The sequence below is a fragment of the Dipodomys spectabilis genome, unplaced genomic scaffold, assembly GCF_019054845.1.
Source record: "Dipodomys spectabilis isolate Male_0828 unplaced genomic scaffold, ASM1905484v1 ptg000043l, whole genome shotgun sequence".
NCBI classification, from domain to species: domain Eukaryota; kingdom Metazoa; phylum Chordata; class Mammalia; order Rodentia; family Heteromyidae; genus Dipodomys; species Dipodomys spectabilis.
Window position 1 is genome coordinate 11,624,725 of NW_024870720.1, and position 26,008 is coordinate 11,650,732.

Genomic DNA, 26,008 nt, shown 5'->3' on the forward strand with positions numbered 1-26,008 from the left:
GATGGTGATGCTAGAGGCAGAGGGATTATTAGCTTCAAGAGTAAGAAAACATGTAAGTCATTGCCAATGACTGAATCCCGTTCTGTTCAGAATGGGATGCTCTATTCTTAGTTAGCAGGAGTGCAAGACTAGGTAGAAGCCCCACATGACTCATAGATACAGAATCTATGAGCATTCCAAAATTAATTTTTCATGAAGAAGTTGAAGTAGATAATCTTCAAGATGTCTTTTGTATTCTTATGAACCTGTTTTAGGTTATTTCTTTTTGCCAGTCCAGGGGCTTGAACTCAGGGCCTAGGCACTGTCCCTGGGCTTCTTTTGCTCATGGCTAACACTCTACCACTTAAACCTAACAGCACTACTTCTGACTTTTTCTGTTTATATGGTATTGAGGACTCAAACTCAGGGCTTCATGCATGCTAGGCAAGCACTCTACCACTAAGCCACATTTCCAGCCAATTTCTCCATATTTTTATTAAGCTAATATCATTAATTTTTAAATTATAATTGGAGGGTTCTTTTTGTCATCTATTTCTAAATCCTTAAATGTTGAGCCAGATGAATGTTCTCTCTGTTCCACCTCCCTAAAAATCCATATACTCAGAAAAGATGTATTTTACAGATCAAACTTTTATAAAAATAAAATTGAATACTTGGCAACATATGGCCATGTATGTATTTATAGTATGATCAAAAGTTATCAATTAAAATTGAAGTGTGACTTTGGTCTGCAGTTTGTTATTGATTGCAACATAGACAAGAATACTTTTAAAATTATAGTTTCTTATGTTTTTGTTTTTTTTTGGAGAGTGCAGTGAGAAACCACATGGATCACAAACACTGAAACATTTCCCTCTGATTCTTACATTCAAGGTTTGAACTATGAAACTTCTAATTTGTGGAGGTACACACCTTCCTACCTGATAATTCTATGATGCTGCCTATTCATTGTTACCTATCATTAGCAGGAAATAAACTAAATTATATTTTATTTTAATCTAGATTATGTTTATTGTTCAAAAGTGTCATATATATTCATATATAATAGTTGAGTTTTATCAAAGTATTTTAAAACAGACATAAAATTTAATCTAATCAAGAGTCGATTGAAATGTTTAATCAATTATTACCACTTATCAGTTGTTAATCAATTATTACTGCCTGTCAGTTGTCAAGCAACTGATTGCCTAAAAACAACCCCACAAAATTCATTGTATGTAATCTAAACTGCTGTATGCAATCTAAACTATGTGGTCTATCAAATGACACATGCCTATGTATACAGGGAGGTCATAGAGAACCAAAAAGATATTGACAGGCAGAAAGAGAATGTGTGAGGGCTCCTTAAAAGAAAGCATGTGAAAATATTAGAGTAAGTAATGGTTTAACTATTCTTACTAGTGGTGAAGAATAGGCAAAAGTTTGGAGCAAATAAAGCAAGATAAGGCTGTTTGATTCATATAATATTAGTTGTAGGTTATTTATCTGCTCCCAAGAATGACTCTCACCCTAGGCTCATAAAATAACTAGAGCAGAATAAGGTAGAAATCTCTAGAAACTGAATGCGATGACCAGACATCAAGGTAGACTTGCTATGGTTCCTCTTTTGTCTGACTTGTACTAACAGAATTATGTGATTGAGTCCTAACCAATACTTGTTCCTGATAATTAGTTCTCTACATTATTCCTTCACACCTGATTTCTGCTTTGGGTTGATTCTTTAACATCTTCTCTTGGCTGAAAATTGATTACTTCTCATTTTCTATGCAAATCACAATCCTGAAGTGAAGAGTTCTAGCTTTGCTCTCACTTTCTTGTTTATTCTCTTTCTTTGCATTTTCTTAAGGTTTTCTCATCCATAAAATAGGGTATAGTGCATTAAGTTGCACAGGCCTAGAGCAGGCTGACAAAATCTGAGGTATAAAGAAGAATGCTGACTTTAGGGAATCATCGAGTGGAACGCTACAAAGAACCTTAAATAATATTTCACCATATCCTGACATACATTTCTACCTAAGATTATGGCTGACCAAAAAGATGACTAACTTCAAGATAACACTGACTTTATTCATCAAGTAAACCATAGCACTGAAAACAAAAACAAAAACCTCTATCACCTCCATCACCCCTATAATCACTATAAGCTGATGGGCTCTGCATAATTTCTAGGTACATTTAAATGTAGATAGCTTTATTATCAACAGTGTATTGCATGTGCATTGAAGAACTAAAGTTAACTAATATGTTAGAGGAGATGAGTTAGCCTAAGAAATTTCTCAGTTCTGAATCAATCCCTCAGGATTGATAAAACCTGCGAGAAATAATCATGTCTGTAAGAATGATATGAATTGAAGTCGTGAAAAGTTAAGAGATGTTTACTTTGCATAGTAGGTAAGAAAAGCAAGGTCATATATATTCAGAGTAACCGGGCCACATCTACTCATGAACTTGAATACGTGTTCTAGAATCAGTTACAACACTGGAAGATTCTGCTATTAGAACATGCTGTTTGCTACTCAAAATGAATGCCTAATGGAAAACGCTCACTTATTGACCCAGGAGCAAAAGGATGGATTTCTTCTAAGTTAAAAATAAAAAAGGTCGGCTATGCCTACCGAAAAAGTGTTTTCTGCTTGTCAGATCCTAGCTGAAGATCTACATCCATGATGATTTAACACTGAGCAGAGAAATTGACAACTAGCGGTTACCTCTCACTAGGGGAGTTGCCTGATGTTTACTAGAAGCATCTGACATTAACTGAAGGGCTTATTGGCATTAGCATGATTGCATGATCTGGAAGTACAGAGTTTGAAAATGAGAACACAAAAAGTGAACAGTTGGTATTTAAGAAAATGATGCCAGGGCTTTATAGTTGTATAGGGTCAATGGTAGAAATGGTGATATAATTTGGCTAGAGCCAGGACAGAAAGTGAAAGCTCACTCAGACATGAGCCTTGCCTGTTCAATTTGGACAAGACCTCACCAGGAAAGAAAGCATACAAGTCACATAGAAAAGCTTGGGGCAGAGAAAGATATTTAATTTCTAGAACAGTTGTAGGGAATATGGAAAGCAACTCATGAACATCAATGTTAGTTCATGCAAGTCAGTGCCAAGGATATTTTAAGTTTTGGCATCCTATTCCCAAAGAGAGCTCACCATAGCTCATGATAGAACAATAGGAACAGAAAGGAAAGTTCAGAGATGGGAAGCCAGGAACAGAGCTCAAGAAGAAGCTGAAAGGTAAGCCAGTCCATACTACCAGCTGAGGAATCACTAGGCTGTATTAAATTCTATACTGAGGGGAGAGCATAATTAATGAGTTAATAACAAGGATTGGGAGTGCTACAACATTCAACATTTAGAAAAGCTGTCCTTGAGAAGTTGTACACAGTTCCTGCTATATTTATATTCACTCTGACCCTATTTGGAGTACATTAAATGATCAGAACCCAATAGCCCAATTCCTCCTCACTTATCTCCGTGGGGGAGGGGGGTGTCGGTGTGGGTATGTGAATGTGCTGGCACTGAGGCTTGAACTCAGGGCCTTCAACTCTCACTTGGCCTTTTAACTCACAGCTGGGATTCTACTACTTGGGCCATGACTCCAGTGTTGCATTTTGCTGGCTAACTGGAAAGGGAGTCTTGTGGACTTTTCTGCCTATGCTGGCTCAAACCAAGATCCACAGATCTTTGTCTCCTGACTACCTAGGATTTCAGGTGTGAACCACTAGTACCTGGCCATACTTAGCTTCTTCTCATAACGAAGCTGACACAATTGTCAAGAGTTGTAGATTTTGTTTAGCTAAACCTTGTCTTCCATGATTAGATCCCCAAACTACACTAAAACTTTACTTTTTTCAGCCTCTTACTTTCCATATCAATTCCACTATAATACATAATGAAGTTAAAATCTTTAAAAACATCCGTTTTTAACATTAGAACAAATTGTCTATAGCCATTTTAAGTTTTGTGAAAGTAAACCTTAGGTTTGCAGTGATTTATAAAGTATCCAAATAAAAAAGTAAATGCAATACAAAGGATACGTAGTATGTGACCTCCCTATCAAAGAATCTGGAGATATATCCTAAGCTACTTCAGTTGCATGCCTTACTGGTTAAGCAGCTAATTTATAAAATCAACAATTGTCTTTACAAAGAACTGTTGAGAAAAGAAGTTGGCAAATTTTGCCACAGTTTAATCTAGTAGCAATGTAGCAAAGAATATCTCCTTTTTTAGTCAAAACTTAGTAACAGCTCATATTTTTGGGGCCATTATTCTGTGCATAATGGTACAGAGAAGAATCTTGTAAATGTCTTCTGACAGTCTGCTAGGATGTTAGCTGTCCTTTAAGACCAGAAAAAATCCCTCAAGATGACTGAGCCATTCAGAGCTGCATGAGCTCCAGGATCTTTTGACTTTGTGGGCTCCTTTATTCACTTGTAGCTAGCCAGCTAGAGGATGAACAGACAGACAGAGAGACAGAAAGACAGAGAGAGAGAGAGACAGAGAGATGGACAGACGGACGGACGGACGGACGGACGGACGGACGGACAGACAGACAGACAGATAGATAGATAGATAGATAGATAGATAGATAGATAGATAGATAGATAGATAGATAGATAGATAAATAGATAGATAGATAGAAGTATTATGGAATCTGGATTAACTGCTGTTAACTGCTGTTAGGTGTTCATTGTTAATATATTTGGTTATTGTCTTTTGAAATCAAAAGGTATTAGGGTATTTTTATGAGGCCCTAAAAATTCATGGGTCCTAGGCACCATGACTACTATGCTTAAATACAGGTTGACACTAAAGGGGACAGGGGACAAACAGGCTGAAGTAGCAGGATTGCATGTTTTCTCCTATTCCTCTCATCCACCCCAAATCACAAACTCACATTTTCCTGACTTCCCTCCAAATAATTTTAAGGTATCAGTGCAAAAATCTTACCCACCCAAATTCTTCCAGTATGTTGGACACTAATAAAGTTTCTTCAAAGATACAACACTGCAGAATTAGTTTAGAAATGTCTAAAGAAAGTCATCATAGTATTTGTTTTATTCATAATCACTTGAATTCTTGAAGCTATAAAGAACAAAGATGCCTAGCTTATCTTTATCAATCATTTCTGTGTTATTGAACCAAAACTGCTTCCAGGTGCATGTGGCTATATAAAGGAAATTGTAAATCATTTTTAAGACCTTACTAATATATTGAGGATATAGAAATAGTTGTATATGGCAGATAATTAGTTTATGCCAACACATTACTGTGCTTACAAGCATCTGGATACCAACTACTTGGCGAAGGAGCCAAAGAATGTTACTGCTAACACATACTATGTAGTAATTTGCAAACCGCTGAATGCTGAATATTTAAGTTACTAAAGGAACTTGCTAAACTTGCGCTACTGGATAAAATCTAAGTTAAAAAAAGAAATTCACAGAAAAAGCAACTGCAATAACAAAGCTAGGTTTCACATTGTTTTGTGGGAGCTTTTTGCTTCCTTTTAATACTTTATTATAAAATAATAGGTGAATGCATGGAAATAATGTATAGTAGTGATATAATGATATAATTTTGAATGTCTTTATCATATAGATTATAATGTTACAGGTGTAGATTACAAGGTAGAAAACATGATGAAATTTGTTTATCCCTAGAAAAAAGTACTTAGCATACATGAAGAACTTTTAAAAGATGTATCCCATTGTATGCTGAAGTTATGAAAGAAATTCTAGAACATACTTGTGTTCTTTTTCTTGGCAGAGTGTCTAAACTTTGTCTATCTGTGTAGAATTCTAAATTGCCTATAACCCACACAACCACACAAACTGGCTGTGCTGGGGTTTTGTTGTTGTTGTTTTGTTGGTCCTGGGGCTTGAACTCAGGGCCTAAGTGCTATCCCTGAGCCTCTTTGTGTTTAAGTCTAGCATTCTACCACTTGAGCCTTAGTGCCACTTCTAGCTTTTTCTCAATAATTTATTGGAGATAAGAGTCTTATGGATTTTCCTGGCCCAGCTGACCCTTAGATCTCAGCCTCCTCAGTAGCTAGGATTATAGGTATGAGCTACCTCACTGACTTGTTTTTGTTTTTATTTTTGTTATATATATATATGTATATAGATATAGATATAGATATCTTCTTCACTTGGATGCCTTGGATATTTGAGAAGAGCTATACTATTTCTCTCTTTAGTCTTTACTCATTAGAATACCCAGGCCATCGTCCTTTTTTACTATATGGTAAGATATCGGAGATAATCAATTTACAAGGAAGTTTAATTTGGGTTAGAGTTTTAGAGGTGCCAGTAAATTACAAGTTGATCCCATTGAAAAATAAGAATAACCCAGATCTCAAAAACCCCATGCAAGTTTATCCAGTGACCTAAAGATCATTCACTAGGCACCACTTCTCAGAAAACTAAACAATCTGCCAACAGAAGTCTTTAACCCAGAGGCCTTTGAGGTATACTCTAAAAATCAAATGCTAGGTTGAGAGTAGTATTCTTTCTCTGACCCCAAAAATGCAAAATCAAGAAGAGTTCCTTTGTCTTTACTGTTCCAATATTGACCTAACATCCTAGTACCAAGTATTCCACTTGATTCAAGGCAAACTCAAGTAGAAAACATTGTTTAAAAAAAAAGTAAGATTTATATAGTCCTAGAATACCATCATGGGACAGGCACAGGGTAAATATTCTTATTCCAAAAGAGTAATGGAGAAATTGTCCCATGTAAGTCAAAAAGCTCATTGAGGAACTCATTAAATCTTAAAACTTTGCCTATCTAGCAGTGAGAGCAAACCTGGGTGTGCTTTGATTTCCTACAGTATTGGGGAGCACAGCCCTTACACCCTTGCTGTTGGCATACCTGGAGGTCATTCTCTTTGTCTAGCTTTGGACATTATATTTGTTAGCTGTTATAGATACATAAATTTATCCCCTTATCAGATAAAGGAAATAGATATCCTTTAGCCGATAGATAAAGGAGCTGGATAAATGCACCTATCTCTTGTAGGAGGAAATTCCTGTATTGCTGTACCTTCAAAGTATCCTTTCCAACTAAAATTTCACAACCAAACAACTGCACACCCAGAAGTGTTCCTGTCCACTATGTTTAGGTAGCAAACTAAGACTGTCAGAACATTTCTGTTCATTTTAGCCTTTATATACATATATATATATATATATATATATATATATGTATATGTGTTTATGTATTCCATGATTTTGAGATAAGCATTCCCCAAAATGTGTGGCCATCTTCCCTTTTTGAGTTACCTATCACCTTAAACTGACCATGCTCTGGAATGCACTTCATAACTGGGCATACCCAGGAATCTTTCTTCCTCTAAAGTGCTTTCCTATATGAATAATGTATAGGTTCTCCAAATAAAATCCCTTTGTTCAACAAGGAAATTGCTTTGAAAAATAACTCCTGTGCTCCCCGTACTTTCTGCATGCAATAAATCTTTCTTTACTGGTCTGTTTCTTGGTTGTACTCAGATTGAATCTGTACTCACCAAATTGTGAACCCATTGTGTTCAATAATACCTTTAGCTTTCCTTGGCAGGTGGTCCAATATGATTCTGCTCCAATTTTTATATGAATGAATAAAGAGTGCACACGTGATTGAGGTGTTAAAATATTTTGCACTAAAGAGTCAAGCAGGATAATTCCTGTTGTATTTTCTTTTGTTTAAGGTATTTTCTTTTCCCCTAAAGTTTTCATTATCTCTCATTTTTTACTACGTTCTCAAATGTTCTTTGAAACCTTAAGAATTTAGTGAGACAGCGTCTCTTTTTACCTCTTTCTTTACCTCCCACAGATCTCACTGCTGGAGTCCTCATTCTCCTGTTTCAAAGTGGATAATATGAGTTTAGAAAGAGCATTTATTGAAGGTTAAGTTTCATAATCTATAATACAGAGGTAGAAAAATCTTCTATATACCATGCTTAGTTAATATGAGGACTAAATTGGACATATAAGAAAATACTTCATCAACATATATGCATGGGAAAAATCTGGTAATATAGGCAAAACTTAATTGGAAACACTGATTTGGGATTAAAATATCAGTTCCATGTGTAAATATATACGTAGGTATACATGTACATATTAAGTATACTATTTCTCGACATTATTAGGATCACATATCTGGCTACATGCCTTTCAAATAATAAATTTTTTTATTCAATTCATTTGCACAGCTAATAGTTGTACAAACATTACCTCACAAGAGGCATTCTGTTAGGTATTCAATATTCTGCTATAAAACCAAATATAGTCAGGAAGATTCCATGACATATAGTGTCCACAGGTAAGAACATAGTAAGAGATAGAAGTATTTAGCCTTAAAGCACAGATGCATATTTAAGGATATATTACTTAATTTCTATTGGAAAAATAAAATAAACTAATAAACAGCCCACTGTTGGAAAAAATGAGAAATACTAAGCTGAACAAAGATAGACTGATCTCTCTATAATATGGTTTACTGATCTCTTTATAATATGGTTTTCATGCATTATGAATGTACAAAAGAACAAATTGAAGTTATTAACCGTACACACACACAGCAACTACACCTTTGGAAAACACCATCATTTGACAATTGCATTGCAGGGCCTCTTATCAGTTTTTTCATAGTCATCCGTGAGTTACAAATATAATAAAAACGGACCTCTAATTAATGATTTTTCCTTTTGTGGTTTGACTTGAACTTATTTAAAAGATTTGACTTTCAGCTATCTTAGAAAATATCATAATTTAGAACAACGTGGGAAATGAGGAGAAACACCATCTGTTAACAGTATGAAATCAGCCACCCCAGGCTGGGGATTAGAACATATTCTTTTATTACCATTATTTATTTAATATGTTTTTATCCCTTCGCTGACTCCCAAAGCTCCTATCTTCTTGAGGTACAAGTCAAAACTCAAAAAGTATGTTCTTCAAATGTTATATAAATCTACTCTATTCCTAGGTCTCCTGAAGAACTAAGACCATGTTTCTGACAAGTTCCCTCTTAGGAATCCATTCCAAGCTGTTACTGTCTGCCTTAAAACTATCTCCTGAGAAACATTACCTTCCCTCTTGTTCAATAAATTTCCAATTAATTATTAGTCTTTAGCCACTTTATCTCTGGTCATTTTAATTTCTAATCCCTGGTTATTTTTTTCTGTAAATAAAATCAAGAACTATTTGGTTCAGTGACACATTTTTTAATTGATTTATTAAAAATCATTAAAAAGAAATTCTACTTTTTTTCTTTCTTATCTCTTAATGGGATTTTTTTTTTACAAATAAATCCAGTTGGTTTTTTGGAGCTTGAGGTTTTTATTGTTGTTTTTGAGGAACATTATAGATGTGTTATTATGGAAGCCGAACTTTAATAAAACCAGACATGAATTCAAACTGTATTCTCAGCCTAGAGTTCCTACCTTTGGTCTGCTAGGTAATCAAGAGCTCTTTGCAATGTTCGTTGCATATTTCACATTCATCAGAAATTTTTCCAAATTGAGAAGTTATTTGAAAGACACTACTTGCTAATAGCTGACCACTGACCAGTCGCCCCATGGTCTCTATTAAAATGAAAATTGTCATAGTTCTTCCCTTTTAGCAAAAATAAGTTATTTGGAAACTTACCTTAGTGAGTCTCAGTACAAAACAGCAGTAGAGCAATGCAAGAGGACTTGTTTGCCCAGTTCAATGACAACTATCTAGGAGTCCAGCGAGGGTCAAAGCAGGAGGGAGCTGATTAGTAGCACCAATAATGTCTGAAGACTGAGCATAAGATAAACTCATCTGTTTCATCTCTTAGTCTTTACTAGCTTTTTTTGAGAGATGTTAACAATAAGCATTACATGACAGATGTGGAATATTTTCCTTTTTTTATGTCATTTGACCTAGGCTGGAAAAAGCAGAGAATTTTACTCTCAATTTATAGAAGAAATTAAAATATGGCTGGACAAAGGGAGACAATCTTTGGTCACCAAAAGAGATTTGATCCACACCAGTCTCACCTTCGATGGTGCTTGTGTATTTAGCCACTTTCTGCAACAGTGATACTCACAAGATAATATGTTGAAAATGATCTGTTGATAATATGTTGAAAATGAACTTGGGGTGGGGTTGGGAGGGGAGGGAAAGTGGGAGAAAAATGAGGGAGGGAGTAACAAGTTTGACAAGAAATGTACTCACTACTTTACTTATGTAACGGTACATCACCTTGACAATAAAATCAGAATTTAAATTAAAAATAAATTAAAAAGTAGAAACAATGGTATTTACTGGAAAGGATTGGCAGCAGTATTACATGGGATAGAATAGAGTGGCTGATGGTAAAGGACACTATTCTTATAGGGCCTGTAATAAAGCTCAGCTTGAAGTTAGACTATCTGCTTTCCATAAAGCCAGCTAGAATTCAGTGAGCATACATTTTTCAAATTAAAAAATAAATAAAAAGTGACATAATTCTCTTCATGGTTAGACATAAATCCATTTTATTCTGAGAATTTGAAAGTGACACAGAAACTATTTTTCTTCATTTATTTTTTTTTACTCTTTATTTTCTTTTTTCTAAATCAATTTTCCTTTTCTATTTTTAGAGGACTTGGCCATTTGATTTTGCTTTCCAAAAATTAAGCCGCTTTTATTATGTTTTTCAAAGCAAACAGGAAATTAACAAATGTTGATTTTTTTTTATATTGGTAAAATCAAATTTGTAAGTGATCTTTAAATTTTTTTAAACCATTATATATTCTTTGAAAAGAAATAGACACTGTGTTGGGTTGTTTTGTTACAAATTTTGACCCACTTAAAATAAAACTAATTTCTTTTTTAACAAATAGAAACATTAATAAGAAAAGCCAAGTATATCAAGGTTAGTTCTTCCAACCAAAACTATACATATAATTCTTAAGTGTAAAACATTTACATGAGCATTAATTTGCCAATATTTTTATATAGAAGTGTAGACATTAACATTAATTTGGGTTTAATTATCTCTCTAATTATCCTCACATCTAAAGTACTACTTTTTGAATTTCCTATTTGTTTCTCTTTAAAGTTCTTCTGCTCATATTCCTTTATTTTTATCATTTTACTGTAATTATTTCATCTTAAGGCTTTAACTGCAGCCATGCTCATGGCTGGTACTCTACCACTTGAGCCATGCCTCCATCAATTCTGGCAGCATTTTGCTGGTAACTTTGGAGTAGTGCCTTATGAACTTTTTGGTCTAGGCACTCAATACCCTCTTTTTCTAACAGTGAAGGCTATAAGTATATACAAGGTAAGCTATTTTGTTGCGATAGCACAAAGAGAATGCCATAAATGAAGTTATGATTCCCACAGCTCAAAACCAACTTCTCACTGCTTTGTTCATGCCCAGCCCATAGTGCTTACTATCTCCCTAAACAGTTCTATCATTCTCTACCTGACTCAGGACAAAACTCAAGGAGATATTACTTGATTTTCTTCACCTTCATCTAGGCTACCTACATATCTGTTGGTTTACCATCTGGATTAATCTAGCACCTAGCTATTTCTCACTCTATTATCTTCTACCCTTAGTCCAAACTATTGTTGTTACGTTCCTAAACACTGGTTATGAATTACTCTATGTGCTTACATTCTTGTCATCTTCTAGGTCCTAGAAGGCAGAAAACTTGTTTCAAAATGAATGTACCTATTTCAATGATCTGTTAACAACCATAATTATTTCCCATGTTATATCAAAATTATATAAAATATATTAATATATAGATTTGTGTACATATGTCAGAATGAGATCCTGAAATGTTGCCTATCGCCTACTAGGTCCTACTAGGTGCCTTTCTACCACACTTTCTTATACTGTAAGACTCTTTTTACAACATGGCAGGCTCACCACACATACTCTGGCTCTGGCTCTTAAATGTGCTGTTTCCTGCTTAGAGCTTTCCATCCTTGATATCTACTGTCTCCAATCAACTATTACCACCTCAGAGAGATAGATTGGTCACTTTATTTAAAAATAGCATCTTTTGTATCTCCTTGTCCATTTCTGTTTTCTTCATGACAATTTCTACTCCCTGACTATGTACATGTACACAAGTATGTGTGTTCTTTTAGTATTTGATATTTGACTACTGCCTGTAAGTCTGCACTGAATGCAAGTTCCATGAGATCAGTATTTTGTCTGTTTCAGTCATTAATGGATCCACAGATTGGAATCAGTAACTAGCATATAATAAATCTAAAACTATTTGATCACTGACTGAATCTAGAGATAGTGACAGTATGAGAATTTACTGTCCTAGTTTCTAATTTAAGCTATAAAGAAGAAGAAAAAGCATGGTAAATGGCTCTAATATCCTACATTATCTTCTTGCATGGACAATTCAGCATTACTCCAGTTCTAACAAAGTACCCAGAGTCATCAAAAGCAAGGAACCAAAAATGAGCAAGGCATTTCTAACAGTCATTAAACACCTAGTGTGAGCTAGACACTTGGGTAATTATTAGAAACACAAAGAATATTCAGAAATGCTCCCTGATTCCCAAAGGCTCATGGTTTAAGAAAATCACAAATAAATGAAATACACTGTAGTAAGTAAAATAGTTGAAGTATTGGTCCTATAAATACTTCATAGAGATCCAAATTAGGAAGGGATCATACTTAGCTAGATCTTGAAGAATTGGAGAGAGCACCACAGAGGATTCTTGTGGCAGATGAGTTCTGATGTTAAAATCCCTATCCCTAAATTCTTATAGGTTGACTTGATGAAAAAAAAACATAATTTATTTTTAGAATTCATAATTTATTCATTGAACAATCTGTTCTAATTGGTATTCCTTCTCCTTGACAGATTAGAGACAAATAATTTTCTTATCAGTCAATTTAAAAAGAATAGAGAAAAAGTATAATATGGTTATTCAAACAGAATACATGTGAGATATTTGACAAAATCTGAGTTCAAATTTTTAAAGATGTGTTCATACTAAACTTTTAGACAATTCTGAACATGTCAGTAACATTGGTTGTTGTATGTGTGGCATCAAGCTTAATTAAGAAGATAATATATAGTGAAACAGATTTTAAGGACAATAAATGAAGAGTTGAAATATTTGAGCATGACTGTTTTTTTCTGTAATTTTGAGAAAGTATATTGTAGAAGGAGTTAATAATAAGCAAAAATATTTTGAAATAAGTTAAGAACATATTGGATATTTTTCCATATTCATTAAGCTTACCCACTTGCTCTTTGTATTTGATTCAAAGCTTCTCTTAACTGATGAATACAGACAATGTGATAACATAAACATAACAAATATGAACATAACGTGAAGCATTTATCTCCAAAATCTAAGATTTCTTCAGAAACACACACCAGGCCCACGCCTTACCTGATTAACTGAAATATTATTTTATTAGCTTTAAACACACATTGAACATCTGGTAGTACCAGAACAACCTTAGAATTTCTTAAACTATTGAACTCACTTGTGGCTGTTACCTAAACTTTTGACACATAAAACTCAAATGTCCTTCTGTCTGCACTTAGTTTGTTATCCACATATTAAAATTTATGTAGACAAAGTCACCTCCAGTATAACTGACTGAACATGTCTAAGAGTAAGTTTGATCTGGCTTGGGGCATCAGGAAAAGAGATGCTATTGCCTACTTTAGTGAATGAAGGTAGCATAAAGTAAAAGTGGGGATGACTGATCTCACTAGTTCCCATGCTGACTTAGGAAAGCAGCAGGCTTGAATTTACTACTTAACACATGCCCCCAGAGGAACCTCTGGGCTCTGGCATAGCCAACATTTTAAGGCAAACACTATTAATAATTTATGGGCATGGCTACCTTGATGCTTTGGCAGAGAATTTCAACATATTTTCTGTATATTTTTCCTTATACTCCAACATCAGAAAGTGATTTGGGAGATGTAATTCTTCCAAAGAAAATAGGAGGGAGAGGAAACTGTATACATTTTTTGGGGGGAGGGTCACCAACTAATAATGGGTTGGGTGCTATTGGAGCATCGTTTCCTCACCAGCTGAGGAAACATACAATTTTGCTTCAATATCTCTACTCATGTATATTTGACTGGAATTTTTCAATTGAGTTTTATTAAGGTATATGGCGGTTAGAAGTTGTACATATCTAATATAGCAATATTAAATTCAAAACCACTCTATTTGTGTATTTCCTTTGTCCTTTTATTTTGGCAAGTTTATTTTTTTCATTATTGAAATGATTTCTTTTACTTGTGGCCCAAACCATGTCATCTACTTCAGAATCAAAGGAAAAATTATGCACAGCATTAAATTAAATAGGAATGATTACAGGTCTCTAGTTCATTCACTATACACCAAACTAGGCTTTATTTCTAATTCTCACACCAAAAATGAAAGACTCTGCAATGCAAATACGCCGTAGGTACTGACAAAGAGTCTCTTTGCAGAATACCAGCTAATCTGAGACCTCCCTCAGCTATTCATTCCAGGACCACACACACTTGTCCTAGAGAGCAGGGTGTATGGAATGCAGCAGAAGCCAGTGTCCTGATCTGTGCTCTCATTATGCTATCAAAAGAAGAAAAAAAATGTATGAATAAATAAAAAGTTAAAAAAGAACATCACATAGAGCACAATATCATACGCCAAGTGATATCAAAAGTCATTATCCGAACTGGAGAGAAAAAACACTCACAAAGATAATGCAGTTTCTATTGCCATTACTATTCATAAAGAGGGAAGATGGTTTTCAGTGATATTGTGTTATTTCACATGGTCCTATGATGGACTGAGCAAGTGTATAGAGAACAAAAGAATGGCTTATGGGGAAAACAGATACAAAAGAATACACAAGTTTGAATTGACTATAGAAAGTCTTGAAATCCAGGCTCAGAATTGTGATTTTTGATCCTGTATTTGAGAAAGTATCTGGAGATTTTTTAACAGGTTCTCAGTGCAATGGTGAATGTGATCTTGAAAGATTATCTGGAAGATTTGAAAGAAGGGCAGGAGACAGGATACCACTAACACTGCCACACTGTTGTCAAGACAGATAAGGTATAGTCGCAATTCACATCATTAAGCCAGGTTGTCATTAAGTAGAGCTGAATTGATTTCAATGGGATTGGCAAATCCATAAAAGCAAATCCAGTGTAAAGTAGTTGATACTATGTGGATTAAGAAACCCTTGACTGATTTTTGTTCAGTGGCATATGTGCACTTATTTCATTTTTGTTATTGCTGTTTGGTTGTTTGCTTGTTGGTTGGTTTGTGGTACTGAGATTTGAATGTAGGTCTTGTACCGGCAATCTAACACTTGAGCCAAGCTTCCAACCATTTTGCTCTAGCTTAATTTTCAGAAAGTGTATCATGCTTAGTACTCAAGACCAAGGGTACTTCTACCTATGCCTCCTTCTTAACTGGTTTTACAAATGTAGCTACCATGCCTGATGAGGGGTTCTTGCTAACTTTGTTTTGGCTGGCCTCGAATTCCAACCCTTCTGATCTCTACCTCTTGAGTAGCTGGAATGGCAGTTGTGAGCCCCTTTACCCAGCCTCAGGGTATTACTTTACTGTATATATTTAAGGTATACAACAGGATGTTTTGATATATTGCATGTAGGTAAATAGTTACTATAATCAAATAATTAACCTAACAAGGATTACAGGAACTGATCGAAAAATCTTCACTGAAGTACCATGTTCATTTATTCCCCGACATACGTTGGAGTAACAGTGTTTTCATTATGGAAAGACCAAGTTTATGTTAACAGTTTCAATCACTTGATCTAATTCCTGTGTTTATCCCAGAGCACTCAAAGTAGCTCACAGACCAGTGGAATCTTTAAGCCACACATGGAACAGCAGTGGAGGAAGAACCTAAACGAGAATGTACTCACGACTGTTAAGGGACATTTGCATTTTATCACTAAATTTTGAAAATTGCACTATGTATTTCGAAGAAATTTATTTTTCTTGTAGTAAAAAAAATAGCATGAGTTCTACTCTCTTAACAAAATGTAACATGTATAGTAACTGTCCATAGTGTTGTATAGCAGGTCTCTAGAACTTTCCCAGTCAACATGACTGAAACCCTGCACTTATTTGAAAGAAATTATTCCACTTTCCTTTCTCTTAGAAGGTATTTATTATTAATTGCCAAAGTTCTACCTATTAAGCAATAAAAAGGAAATGCAAATTTCCACCTACTTCTTAATGGGCTTATGGAATGGTTAAGTCAGGTAACACATACAATCAGGTCCCAAGAACAACAAACTCAATACAAAGTTATTTTTCTTCCTTTTGCTGAGTATAGTTGACATTGCCCATTTGTTAGGAAATGGAAGGACTTGGAAAAATATTAAGCGAAGTAAGCCAGACCCAAAGAATTATAGGTCCCATGGTTTCCCTTATTTGCAATAATTAGTATATGTCTAGGATAATCTTATCAGATGAGCCAAAAGCTCAAAAACTATGTACATATGACAATATAAAATGATGCTAAATGAATTGAGGAGAATTTTTAAATTTACACAATGACTTTCCAGTGATAGAAACTATATGAAACATTTCTAGAGGCAGAGAAAATGAAGATGCTTAAGTGAAGATGTGTGGATAATGACATGATGAGGCTTTGGGCAGGCATGTTCTTGAGATATTACTTTGTAAAGGTATAGAAAAGAAAACCATAAAGTAAGTTATTTTAAAGCAAACTAGAAACTAGAGTTGAGAGAGACCATATCGATTACCCCACATATACTAGGTTAGACTAAGAAATTGCATTTGATTTTCATAAGAAAGAGATAATGTAACTTAAAAAGAGACCAGTAAAGAAGAAAGATCAGAGGCTGCAGGAAGAAGAGCAACATAGAATAACTGGCACAGGAAGTGTGCTGACAGATCGCCAAAATATAAATCATATCATTTTCATTGAGTATCCAACTATAACCGTGCAGCACAACTCAGTTCTTGGAGTCATCAACATTAGGAAATTTTCCTGAATTGATTATAGGGAGATTCCCTGAGTCATCTTCAGTGTAACTAAGTAATTAAACATTTTTCTAGAGATGAACAAAATTGTGTTTCCATTATGCTTCCAAATGGATTATATAAAAAAAATGACTCAGGCATTTTATCTATATTATGCGGTAGGCTCCATGACTAAATAATTTGTACATATTTTGAAATAAAAAATTTCATCCCCATACAACCCTACTAAGAATACTTTTATTAATCTTATTTACAAATGGAGAAAGTACTTAGAGGGATTGAATAACATGCAAATCCTTGTTGCTAGTAAATATGGGAACTGAGATATGGACTTATGCTTTACAAATATATTCTACTCTTTCTCCTTCTTTATAGTCATATGAACTAGCCTTATTCAGTATTGGATCCTTTTATCCAGTGTGTGTGTGTGTGTGTGTGTGTGTGTGTGTGTGTGTGTGTGTGTGTGTGTGTGTGATGATCTAGGACTTGAATTCAAGGCATGGGTACTGTCCCTTAGCTTTACTGAGGCTGAATCTTTTACCACATGAGTCACAACTTCATTTCATGTTTCTTTGGTGATTAGTTGGAATAAGAGTTTCAGAGACCTTTCTGCTACAGCTGACTTGAAACTGTGCTTTTTAGATCTCAGCCTCCTAAGTAGGAAGGATTATAGATAGGAACTATCAGCACCAGAAAAGACACTTACTTTTAAACAAATTTATATTTTTTATTTTATATTTGTTATGAATTCAAACATATTGAAATGGCTCCATTAATAGGAAAGATCAGATTAGTATTTAAAAATTATATATACAATGGTAAATTTCCATAAGAGAACATTTTCAAAGTACCATGTAGCTTCTATTGGGTGATTTGAAAAATAACCTACATGCATTATAGGATAGCACAACTTACCTTGCATCCCATGCATCTGAGAAAGATGGCGTAGACTCAGAAGTGCATGTGTTTGGAAGATTGAGAATTTCATGGGCATGACATTTTCTAGCCAGATAAAAATACACATGCATATGTCTGTATGACTCATTCCACACAACTCAAAATTGCTGGAGAGTGGGTGTAGCTATGAATATTACTGCACAATGTAGTTTTCAAAGAAAAAAAAAACAAATTTGGCAGCTTCTAATCTTCCTGGATAACTTTAGATAAATTGAAGTTTCAATTAATAAAATGAACAATTAAAAATTCATTAAGGGTATTTCAAGAACCAGAGGACAAATGAAGGAGACTAAATAATACAAAACCAAGGTGAAAAGTATTCTATAAATAGATATATTAATTCTGTCTCTTTGACTATATTTAAAGTAACATAGGGCCATTTCTCAACCAGTGCATTGAAATGGGCAACTGAATTTTTCCCCACTACTTGAATATAATTATATTTTAGATCTAAATGGTGAGAGCTGAAATGTTACCGTTTCTTTTTTCCATTAAGTTTCTATTGTAAATTTCACTTCTTGATTAGTTGTGAATGAGCAAGAGTTTATAAATATGAAAAATTAATATTGTATTTGTAGTTATAATTTTGAGTGTTTTTTTGCTGAAAGATACTATGACTTACTTGCTTTTAATTAAATCTGAAAGCCAACATGTGAACTTCTTACTATTACTGTTTCTTTTTTACAGGTGAATAAAAGTAGTACAGCATGTTTGCAAAGCTAGTAACTGGCACAGTGAGAATTAATTCCCACATTTATCTAATGCTGAATCCTGTTTCTAAACTAGTATATTATTAAATATTTCTAGAAAAGACTTATGTCTGTTTTCAGAGATTATGGAACCATGGGAAAAATTCTTTTGAGAAATGATGTGAAGTCTACAGGTGTTTGAATCATATGAATAATACTGTATTTTATTCAGTTTGTAGCCTTGATTATACAATTAACCAATTTATATAAATAAATTCAGTCCACTTCACTTGTAGAAAAACCAATATCATCATTCTATTTTTAAATGAGGACTCATATAAACATAGTAATGCGCAGAAGTTGTGTGGGAAGCTTGTTGTTGGAAAGTTTTTAAATGGACTCATTTTTAATCCACAACAGAGTCCAAGGAACAAAGACTTATTTTTCTTATTTCACTTTTTGCAAATTACTTCATAGCAATTTTGATAATCAGATGGTTAACAAAGGTAAAGTCCAACCACACCTTTTGTGAACAGACTCACTCAGAGACCCTGGTGCTTTGAAGAATTTACCATTCTGTGTAGGAAACAGTTGTCCGTGGGTCATTTCTGTGCATCCTTATAGTCAATGCCAGTCATTGAAGCTTTTGTTGCTGCCATCGATTATGAAATTGGCATTGTGAACCAGAAAAGACTTTCCCTGCTGTCCTGCTGTCATTTTACTGACTTAGGTACAAGTCATCTTATCAACAGATACTCATTTTGTGCATATTGAGCAAAGCAAAAAGCAAACAAGCCAGCATAGTGCTCTTCTTTAATATTGTCTGTATGCTTCTAATCTAGCCTCAAAGGCTTCATTCACCTATCATCACTGCTTGTATGTCTGTGCCCTAAAAAGCATGTTCATATTGATCTCACTCGTAGAGATGTCACATGACTCCTTTGTCTAAATAATAATTTATCCTTTATCACTAGTCAGATTTGATTTTCCAAATTCTATAAACTTTTATCTTCTTTCTTCAGTCAGTAAATATCCCCCACATGATAAATGTAACATTTGAAGGGCAGATGTGTCAAATTTATTTATTTCCTCACACATGCAATAATTATTGCATTCATTCAAATGGATTCATTATTGTGAAATAACTGAGGACTAGCTCTCCCCCAGCCTTTCGCTTTATAAAACTATGAAAAAGTTACTTAAGCTTTAGTTTTCTCATCTCCAAAATATGTACAGTCAAAGGGAGTTACAAAGAGAAATGAGAAAATTTTGGAGATTATCTAAAACATGACCAAGAAGACCCTCAGTATATGCTGGTTCTCGCAATATTTAATAAGAGCCTTGGTTAGTACTGAACTGGATGGTAGTGGTTGCTGAGTTCTCATCACAATGTCCAAGAAAATAATCTGTGTAGACAGAAACAGAAGTGATGTTTAATGGAGTAATACTCCTTTAAGCCCTTGTGCATATTGGACTCTTAAAATGAAAATAGATTTTACTTACCTGACATATTCAGGAAAATATTTCAAATGTACTGTATACAGTATCTTTGGAATGCAGGAGAGAAAAATGGATTGTGATCAAACATGAAATGGACTAAAACTCATCTCTTATTCCTAAGAAAGTTTCAAGGAAAAAAGAAGTAAGGTGAAAATAAAATAAAGAATTCATTCCATTTGTTTGTAGAAACGAAGAAGAATAATATAAATCAACAAATGAGTGAAGTAGTGCATATGAAGTGTCTTACAGAGATCTTAAATTTCTGTATATATTTATTTAAATACTTATCATCTATCAACTTATCATCTCCTATCATCATCTATTATTATCTACCTACCCATCATCTTCTATCCCTCCAACTATTCATCTGTTACTGATAAGAGCTTGTGCATTCAAATTTTGATCTTTAATTTGTACCTAGGCTTCAATCTCATTGGCACTCATCTAATTACATTTGCATAGACAGAAGACACATTGCCAATTCTTACTTCAGCTCCCTTCACACTGTAATGAGTGACAATATTGTTAAGGGGAAAAATTACGTTTCCTAAACATTTACTTAACTATATAGATTTCAATTAAGAAGATGATCTTATAGTTAACTTCCATATTTTTCATATTTTAAATAACTTTAAGAATGGACCTTCCTTTAAGGAATTAAGTCATTTGTTTGAGTAGAATGCAATTATTTACAATGGAGAAAACAAATTGGGGCAATCGAGATGAGTGTGGGCATTGATATAAGATTATGTAAAAACAGACTACATAGAAGCAAGATGAATGTAAAATACAATTAAGATGATTTTGTAGCTTTATAAAACTTTTAAAGTCTAATATCAACAATCTGCATTTTCCTCTTGATCTTGTTTATCATTTTAATAGGAAGAAACTACTTAGATTTCTACTATACTTAAAATAATTTAACAATTTATACTATTTAGTAAAAAAGGATGGTATACAGAAGCACAAGACTTGCTTTTTTTCCTACCCTAGCTTTATAGACAGAGAATGTAGGCAACATGTCACTTACAAAGCAGAGCCTGGAGACTTGCACTGATGCCTAAGTCTTAATGCTAGCACTCAAGAGGCTGAGATCTCCAGAATCTCTGTTCAAATAGAAAGTCTGTGAAAATATATACTAAAAGAAAAAGAAAAAAATCTGTGAGACTTCATCTCCAAAATAAACAGCAAAAAAGCTGGAATAGAGGCATGTCTTAGTCAGCACAGCTTCAGCTGAATAAGTAAGTGTGAAGCCCTAAGATCAAATGCCAGTTCTGGCAGAGGGAGAGAGGGGGGGGGGGGGTGGGGAGGGAGGTAGATAGACACATACAGACATAGACATAGACACAGACAGAAAGGTAGAGAGACAGAGAGACAGAGGAGAAGAAAGGAAACAGAACAATTTCAGTTAAAAAATGAAAGCCCAAATGTCATATTTTGGGGTGTAAGGAGGCCCTTCAATCTCCATGAGAATTATATCTTGAATATGTCCTCTTAAAATATTTCAATAATATTGTTAATGCAGATACCTAGTTTACACAGAAGGCTGAAATCTGAGGATTACAGTTCAAAGCCAGCCCTGGCAAGAAAATCTATGAGACTTATCTCCAATTAACTATTTTAAAAAGCCAAAAAATGGAGCTGTAGCTCAAGTGGTAGCCTGGAGCAAAAAAATACTCAGGGACAGCGCCAAAGCCCAGGACTGGCACACAAAACACACACACACACACACACACACACACACACACACACACACACACACACAAAGAATATCATTGTTTTCCTCTATGTCTATACAATTCAAGAAAGAGTCAAATTTGAAGCACTACTTGGATAAATTTGAAGTACAAGAAATTTAGACAGGGACATATATCTTCTTAATCTTTAGGTAATTTTATTGTTTGCTTTCTTGAGATCATAAAAGAAATGTTAGCTGGACAGATCAGTACATAATTTCAGAAAATGATTTACTTTAAAGATACAAATTGTACACTGAATATATAGATTAACATTGAATTGAGTATGCTTAGATTTGCAGAAACATAAAATAAACTATTACAAATAAATTATAGTACAAGTAGTATAATAAAGACTAGGTCATTCCCAATAAATTATGACTTATGATTGTAGAATTATGTTAATAGAGGAGTTCTAAATCCTTAATATTTTATTATGTACAGAGTGGAAGATTTTCTTTCCAATTTGTCCATGGAGTATTGAGCTGCATCACAATGAAGAAAAATTTCTACCTCTGGGATATTAACTGTATCCCTGGAAAACAAGAAACTTCCTTCAAGAGTTCATGGACAAAAATACAGAAACAATGATTCTGTTCCCCACATACTTATATAAGGCTCTTCCTAGGTACTTCTAATTTAAGGTTTCCTTTGACAATATCTTGAGAAACACAGGCTTAAGGCTTCACTACCATCCTCTTGGGCTCAGAAAGCTAAAATACTTGTTAAAGTGAATACAAAGCAAGCGCAATTGCATCCCTGAGGACAGACAATTATATTTAAAAAGCTGCTTAGAAAATATTTGGTTGAAACAAGACAATATGAAGGATTCAAGCAAAATGACATTCAAGTACAAGTTTCCATAGATCTTATAAAAGTCTTGTGAGGAATGAAGTTTACTGTTATCTCGACTTTTTTAATGAATTAAATGAATATGTGGAGATGTGTAAGAGGAAGAAAATATTCCCTCACTCCATCACTCAGAATTAACAAATGCTAATATTTTAATACAATCGTTAAATATTTTACAGATATGAGAGGACAGATCTTAATCTTACTTTGTATTACACAAAATTCAATCTATGTAGATGGAGAGGTTGTAAATTGGCTGGATTGTGGTGATTATTTTACATGGTGTACATGTGTCAAGCTATCAAGTTATTCACCTTAAAATATGTAGTTTTATATTAATTATATAGCAATGAAACAGCTTAAAAAGCAGAGAAAGTGTTTTCCTCTAAATACATCACAAGATGTTATCAAAATTATGCATAAGATATCAGAAATCAAGTTCATAGACAAATATAAGAGAGTATCAGTTGTCTGGGGCAATAAGGTGCGTCAGCTCTTACCTATCTATGTTGATGCTGGCCATTTGCAGTGTATGCAGTTATATTGACAGCTTGCTCATTTAATCTAGCAGCCTGGAAGATATTACACAAATGTACATTTGGACAGGTAATATGGGAGAAAAATATTACATAACATACTATATCCCATCTGTCATTCTAGAGATAAAGAAAAGCTGAGTGAAAATTAAGACAACAAAAGAAATGGAACGTTCACACCCTCTAAACAAGTTTCCATTCTGTCCAAAAGCTTGTTAGATTGGCATAGAAAAAAAGAATTCTTAAAAGGGTGGGGTACAAGATTTGCTTAATGCTTGTGGCTCAAAAATGAAAATGTAACAGTCTATAATGAAGATAAAATCTCAAAAGGCTTTTGTAGGCAGGGATATTTGCACATAAATCACAGTGGTTCTGGGCAAATAGGAAGGGGGGGAAGGTAGGTGTGGTTTTCAGATTAACGAAACATACACGAAACCATAGAAGTAGAAATGGACAAGGCTTGTGGTGATCATGTCACAAGAGCACCTAGATTGTACTGAGATTTTAAAATAAGGATATTTAAGAATAGAACTTTAATACCAGGCCTTTTCTAAATATTTTCCATGTGCATAATTCTTTTTTTGTATCTAAGTAGCTTTATTCATGCCTTGAAATGACTCAACTGACAACATTATCTTATACTTTATATTGAGCTGATACTTTAAAGAATGAGATTTCCAGGACTTTAGAAGAGGGAGGATCACAAAGCATTGAAAATCAGAGAGCAGACTGATAAGTAGCCTCCTAAGTGATCTGATGATGCTCTCTCTCTGCAATGATCTTCACCTTCTACTAATCATGAGCCTCTGAGATTCCCTCCCAATGAGCCAGGGATGGCTTCCTTGACTAACACAATATTGAGACTTCAGAGTGATGTCATAAAGACATTTCAACTTCCTCCTTGATCTCTTGCACTGCTTATTCCATGAAGACTAACTACCAAGTCATGGGCACACGTGAATGACCTTGTGTATAGACTGCAGAGGTCTTTTGCAAACAGCCAGCACTAACTTGCCAGTCACATGAGTGAGCCACCAGGGAGAGGCGCCCATCAGCCTCGAGTTTTCAGCAGACATATCTCTGACTCTAGAATTGAGCACCGGGATTAATCTACTAAGACATACTCTCTTGTCAGCACAATGATGCCTCCACTTTACATGGAGACTGTCTGGTATGAGTTCTAGAAGTCCCACTTCAGCATCAAGGAAATGAGATGATGACACTGGAATCACAGCTCTTAGGACTGACTAGCTACTTTACTTCTCCAAGAACTGTGACTGTGGGTATAGGTGAAAAGCCTCTGTGAGTGAAGGGTGATTACAATGACACGGAAGTGCGTAGACTAGTGATAAGGAATAAGTCACAAACAAGAGGAAGGGCTGGAGTCTCTACTAAGTAAGGATGATTTCAATGTGTCAGCAAAACCAAATTGCTAACATTGAAGAGAAGCTGCAAGCTAGGACAAATGTCTGCATATATTCAAAGAGAGCACATGGTTCTTTGCATGTCATTTCATAACATGTTACCATTCTTATAGATATTAATGGCATTTACCTTTATCTCCAAAATATTAATGTATTGTAATTGGGAATAAGCATATATTATACATTTTAGCAATATATAGTACATATCAGATATGATTGCTGTCAGAATAGCTGTGACAAAGTACTTCTTTCTATTTGTCCACTGTGGAATTTCTTATATGACTATAAGTAAATACTGACATTTATTTGTCACATAGTTATGGAGGATTAAGGGTCTTCATCTGATGATGGCTTTCTTATTGATAGACTCCCAAAGTGGTACAGGGCATTTTATAATAAGAAACAAGATTTCATTCTTATAAAATTACCCTATTCAATCATGACAGCACCATCGTGATTATTTAGGCCCATTCCAAAGGCCTTACTTCTGAACCCCACAATTTCACCATCATACTGAGCAGTAGCTTTGAGGTTCAACATAATGACGCTTGGAGAACAAAGAACCAAATCAGCATTCACTGGAGTGAAATCTTTATCAAGAGACTGGCAATTTGGGTTGGGTTAAAAAAATTCAAAATATGGTGGTCATAAGTACTTATTCTTGAAGAAGGATGTAATGTGATAAATGTCATCATGTGGAAGTTGAAATCTGGTGGATGAAATCCATGGAAGAAGAAAATAAGAAAGACACTGACTTGTGTTTGGAATTTAGCAGATAATCTTATAGTGCTGCTCTGACTTAATGCAGGCAAGATATGTATGGGGAAGAGGTAATTTGAAGAAAAGTTAATAGAGAGACAGTAACAGAAATGACAGAAACACATATTTATTGCTTAGATAGAAGGAGATGAAAAATCAGGAAGCACAAAAACTGTTCCATGTGAGTTAAAACTATTCGATTATGATTTTCCATTTTTTGTCTTCAAACCAAAACTTCTTGGAATAGATATGTCAATATTGGTAAGAATAAAAGTAGAATTTTTGCATTCAAAGAACATAAAGTAGGGTTAGCTATCCATAAATATTAGATATAGATAAATACATAAAATATAAAGATATAGATAAATATCTATAAATATTAGACCACCTATATTATTATTTATTAATATATCATGTACTTACCTAATATTATATAATTATATAATATATATTATTAAACACTATATATACATGTAGCATATATTTCTATATTTATAGTCTCAATATATATATCTATATTTTATATTTATATATTTTATGTGTTTATA